At 37.7% G+C, this 6,073-nt stretch overlaps 1 non-coding gene across 1 annotated transcript; it reads right to left on the bottom strand.

Annotated features, from left to right (window-relative positions):
* Nucleotides 1-321: 321 nt before the first annotated feature.
* Nucleotides 322-427, bottom strand: LOC114700338. The gene has a single exon (XR_003735666.1). It is a non-coding gene; the product is annotated as a U6 spliceosomal RNA (small nuclear RNA).
* Nucleotides 428-6,073: the final 5,646 nt, after the last annotated feature.

Raw genomic sequence — 6,073 nt, 5'->3', positions numbered from 1 at the left:
AAAAAAAAAAAGGAAAAAGCAAGCAAGCAGACAAAACATTAAGAGTGTTAAGATTAAAACAACCAAATGTATTCACATAGATGTGGGGAGTACAAGGGCAGGAACACATCATAAATTCCAGAATTTTACAAATTCTAAGAAATATGTAACAATTTTTTTATTTCATGGATTTTTTCCTTCTTTTTACATATGTTTTCATTTACATATCAATCACTGTTGCCCCTGCCTCCGCTTCTCCCACTCCCCCTACCTCCTTCCATCACACCCCCATCTACTCCTTATAGTGGTAAGGCTTCCCTTGGGTATTTAACACAGGCTGGCAAAAACATGAAACACTTGATGAATTTGCGTGTCATCCTTGTGCAGGGGCCATGCTAATCTTTTCTGTGTTGTTCCAATTTTAGTCTATGTGCTGCCAAGGGAGCACCAGGGCAGAGTTTCTGGTCATAACATGAAATAAAAGTGGAGAAACAGAAAGAACATTGTAATAACTTTTGTTGCAAAGACAAATTGTGTCATTACATGTTTCTATTTTTGTATCAAGAGATAGATCATCAGAAATCAACATGGAAAGCTCACTGAATAGATCATAGAAAATGCAATTACTGGAATTTAATAAATTAATTTTAAAATCTTGAAGAAAAGAGTACCAATTCAATAAACAAGATATGTGTAAAAAACTGCAATTTGTCAAGAGTGGCACCCAACTGAAAACATCCACCATTCAGGGAAGGACATCTGAGTGATTGATCAAAATACCAGATCTATTTCTCAGGTGTCCTTTAATCAAAATAGATAAATAAATAAGTAAATAAGTAAAAGGGAAGAAAAGAAAAACAGGACAGAATTAGAATTGGCATTAACATGCGGTAGAATGGGTTGAACTGAGTTGAAATGAGCTACTTTGAATTGAGCTGCACTGAATAAAATTGAATTGAGGGATTTGTCCTGATTGTGAATAGCTAGCTCTGTGGGAGAGTGGCTGAATAACTAGCCAGGAGCTTTATACTAAAGCCAACTATGTGAGATTGCTCCAGAGTGAGTGGAAAAAGAAAATGAACGTTTGCTTCTAATAGGAATTTTGTATTTGATTATTGGAAGAAAAAGCTATACAGATGGGAGAAAAAATTGACACAAAGAATTTCGAATAATAAAACCAAAGGAAATAGCCCAAAAGTTTTCAAGAAATAAGAAAATACCATGCCTGTTGAAAAAGTTACTAATTTGACTTATTGTTTGTATTTTATATTATTACCAAATCTAATTCCAAAGGTATATTATTCATTTTTTACAATATTTGAGTATGATGCACAAATTCATATCCAGTTCAGATGAGCCACTAATGGCTGAGTTGTTCACTTATGGCATTGAGCATTGATAATGATGATGTTGATTGAGCATTTGATAATGATGATGTTGAAGTTGTCCATGTTGCCTGTCAGTTCCTCAGACTGTGTATTTATTATCTTGTCAAACATAAAAAAATGAGAACTAGGAAATACTGTCCTTTAGCTGTTTCATGGGTATCAACCAGGACAAAGCATCATCCATCTTAGAGAACCATCACAAATAAAAACTATCAAAGAATGAAAAACTGTATTTGACAAATAGTCTTCATTCCAATGATTCCTCAAACTCGATGATTATCTGCTTTTTCTGGTTTTAGAGGTATGGTATTTTACGGAAATCAACTCTGTTTCTTGAGGTTGTGGAATCTGAAAGCTGAATCACCTAATTAGACAGTCTTAGACAACTTTATGATGGCACAGGCTGTGTCATCCTGAGGTCTCTGACAGTATGCTTCTTGTCCCAACTTTGCATTGGTTGCTTAAAATCAATATGATGGAACTATTGAGACCTCCAACCCACAAATGTTACCAACTCCATCACCACCATGTATCCTTGAGGGCAATATAATCCTGCAACCAAAAAACAGTATTTTCATGCTTCCATTTTCTTCCAGGATTGTAGAAAAATACGCATGTCAAAAATGCCCCCTTCACAGTTGGGATAGAGTAAATTACAGCAGGTTCTTGTGGCATAGTATATTCATTGCTTTTTTTTTTTTTTTTAGTTTGTTTATTATCTTTATGCTGTCTCCTTTTCTCTGTAAACTCTAGCACAGTGTCTGCATGAGCTTTGTTTTCTTTTTGCTTCTCTGTGCTTTATTTCACAGTTTGTTTTACTTTTTGACAAGGTCATAGTAAATTATCCTTTGTCCAGTTGATGGTGTCTGATTAAAGATAAATTTTCATTACGTAATCAAATCTGTCTTCAAACTTGTGATCCTCTTGTCGCAGTGTTCAGAGTGTTTTAGATACATGTATGTGATATGTGCAGTTTACCCATTTGTTATATTTGCCAATTCTATTCATTTCTTGTAGATACTGTCTCTTAAGGTATTAAAATTGGTAATATGATATATCTATGAAATTAATTCATAAATCACAGTTTAAAATATGTAGGCTAGTACTCAGAAAACTTGGAAACAGGGTGCTTTTGACATAGTTTTTCAGACATGGCTTTATATAAATGGAAGACTATTGAGCATAGAGTGTTTATCCTTGACTCTGTTTTCATTGGTACTGTAGTGTTACAGTACTCACAGTCAGAAAATAAGTGACAGCATTCCTACTCTTTTAATGACTTGTACAGTTGTGCAGCATATTCATCACTTCAACAACAAGACAAATGACAGCAAAACAAGGTTCTCTAACTAGGAGTCATGATACTTGATGCTGTGTTATTTCTGTGTGCTGTTCATCTGCTGTTAATGAATAAAGTATAGAGACAATCCAGAAATTACAGGGCCATTATCACAACTCAAGGGGAAATTTACATTAAATGCTGCATGCCGAGTGTGTTCAATTCTTTTAGTGTGGTGCTAAGAGAAAGGGGAACAAGAGGCTATCAAGGAAACAAAGAAGGTTGAATTCATATGTCTAGACATGGGAAACACCCTGGTACATCATACAGGACCATGTGGAAAAGCCACCGAATGGTCAGGAGACAGAAGAATGGGCTGGAAGAGGAGCAGTTGGGGGTGTCTAAGTGAGAGCCTTTACAGGGGTTTCTGAAGGAATACCAAAGCAGCGATACACAAGTAGTTTAAGATTCCCTAGCCTATAATTTGATGGGCTCTTCACCAATAGGAATGACCTTTAGTTGTCTGACATTGGCCTTGGGATGATAAAGCACAGAAGTACTGTCTCCTGTTGCATACAGTTCAGAGGAGGCAAGGGTCTAGAATTTTTGTTTATGTATTAAAGGCATGCTCCTAGATGAGATTCTTGTTGTCCCTGGGGCGGAACTAACTCTTCTTAGCCATAAAGGCTTATTCAAGATATATATTTGCTGTGCATTGTGTTACTAAACTACAGAAGATAAACATGTAATACACAAATTATGTAGTGCTAATCAAGCAAGAAAAGGCAAAATGACAGTCATGAAATTCACTTTGACAGTGTAGAAAGCACCCGCCTTCTCTAAAATATTTTCATAATGAAAAATGAATTGAATTTTAAATACTAGATAGAGCTGAATTGGCTTACATTAACGATGACAAGTACATCATATTTTATTCACCATTTACTAAAAATTAAGATAAAATTTCTACTAAAAATTTATAAAATATTATATATTTTTAAAATTAACTGTTTTTATATGCTTCAACAAGTAAGTTAAAAAAAAAAGCAGGGTATATAAGGATGTGAAATGTTTGGAAATTACCTGGGTAACAATACCTCTCTTACCACCATTAAAAAAAAATCCCAATCAGTGCTATAATCCTATCACACAAAGAGGATGCTAAAAGTTGATCATAATCATAGTACAAAATAAGAATTCTAAGGCCATTTCACTTATGAATATAAACACACTATATTGGGGAAAATAGTGGAAAGCATATTCTGACCGTTACATGACATTTTCTCCTGATCAAGACTGGTTTGTCACAAATATGATGATATTATGGACTGATAGCTTCTGTCTTCCTCAAGTTTAATGTTGAAATATTAGGCACCAGGGTGACGGTATTAGGAGACAGGTCACATGTGAGGTTATGATCAGCAAAGTTGAGATCCTCTCAAATTGGTCAGCATCCTTATGAAATAGGCCCCAAAGAACTGTTTTCTCCTTTCTTCTATCTGTAAACCAGAGACCTGAAGACATCAAATCCAGCAGCATTGCAATCTTCAGAGTCCAGAGCTGAGACAGAGAGAGAAAAGTTTACTGATTAATCAGTTCATTTCATAGCATTCTTCTTATGACATCCTAAACCACTATGACAAGTTTTTCCATGATTGATGGCTTCTTAGAGGAATTTATTGAAAGAAAAAGTTCTTTATAATAAAGTAAAGAAAGTGTTTTTGTAAAACTCGACACTTTAGTCACCTCATTTATAATAAAGCAGTGTTCTTTTTAAATTAAAGGTGGTATTTACTTACATCAGCTTATACGGACCCTTGTTTTCCCCAAACCCCTCCAAAGGCCCTGTGCTCAGACTTCTCTTATATTCTCTGTTACCTTGTTAACTGAGAGGCACCAGTGCCTCTCATGGCCCCAGAGCACCTCTGCTTCCCTTCCCTTTTTTAAGGAATTTCCTTTGCCTTGCATGTGAAATTGTGCATTTCACAGGGCTGCAAATCACCTATCAGTCTATATCCCATCCCTTTGAGAGACCTGACTTGCTTGGGCTCATATGCAAGGGCTACACTTGTACTTCTGCACTGTAGGATTCTACTATTTGTCACTGATGATATGTGAAAGGTATCTGAATGTCGCCAGCACTGCCACCTGGACCAGCTCCAGTAGATCTAGCTATCTTTAGACAAATGCACCAAGGATAGTCATCAAGCAAACTCATGCAATGCACAAGACTTAAGTTCTGAACCCACGGCTGAAGTCTATGCACTTGGTATTTTTTGTCGGCCTCTACATTGAATATAGATATAACATAAGTTAGAGAACTCTGTGACTTACTATAATCACAGGAGTATTGGAGAAATTATTTTGGCCACTCCACGTAGTTAAAAGGATATTTATTTAATGGCGTAACTCACAAATTAAGTAATGGGTAGGTCGCAGGGTCTGGGGAAGATGTAACGCAGTCCAGCGGTGTTCTCCAGAGCTCTGCACAGTCAATCTGCACCGGTCAGTGTCCCGGCACCGAGAGAGCGCCCAAAGAGAGTGCTGACCCATCCAGCTCTCGGGTCCCCCAGCGCCTCCCCTCGCCCCGCCTCGTAGGCGTGACAGTTGACAGAGTCTCAATGGGGGTTGGAACTTCCAGAACCAAGCTGGAATGGCTACCCACTACACAGGAGAGTAAAATTTCTGTTCATAAATGTTCAGTTGACTCTAGAAAACCAAGAAGGGACAGGGTTCATGAAGCTGCAAGACAAATCCTAGCCCATCCTGTACTTCGCAAGAGCTTCTGAATAGTGAATGAAGTCAGAGCACTGTTGCAGGATATTTGATAGTGCTGTGAAACTCTGAGACTGTGTTAATAAAATTAATTGTGGATCAGAGAGTGGAGCCAGTGACTAGTTGACAAGAATTAGCCATAGAGAGAACAGATAACCTAGGAGTATGGATAGGGAGGTCCATAGGAAGGACTGGGACTTAGACATTTATGGTCTTTGTAGTTTGGGATAAATGTAGAGATGCTTCTCTTGCTGGGTCTCTGGCCAAAAGGGAAGGTCAGCTGGTTGCCTCTTGGCTTCTCTGATCTAGCAAGTTTTCTCCCCAATATCTGACTCTCTCGATTTTTTGGTAAATATAGTAACTTAGATAAAAACAACATTTGGCATCCAATGCATGACACAAGATCATGCTACAGCTTCTGAAACTGCCACGTCTACCTGCAGCCTCAGCCACCGCTCAGATGGCTTCTTCCACCAAGATCCCTCTGCATCCACATACCAGCTCTGAGTGTCTCACAACCATGCCACCACGGATGTCACGGCAGATTTGGTAAGACACCTGGGAAGTCCAAAGGAAAAAATCCACATTAGGACTGGGAAATATCATAATGCAGGGAGTTTGGAATCTGTATAGTGCTACACTAGGCAGATGG

This window comes from Peromyscus leucopus, chromosome 9 (genome assembly GCF_004664715.2).
Source record: "Peromyscus leucopus breed LL Stock chromosome 9, UCI_PerLeu_2.1, whole genome shotgun sequence".
Classification (NCBI taxonomy): Eukaryota; Metazoa; Chordata; class Mammalia; order Rodentia; family Cricetidae; genus Peromyscus; species Peromyscus leucopus.
The sequence above is the reverse complement of the archived record's forward strand: the minus strand, read 5'-3'. Positions and strand labels throughout refer to the sequence as shown.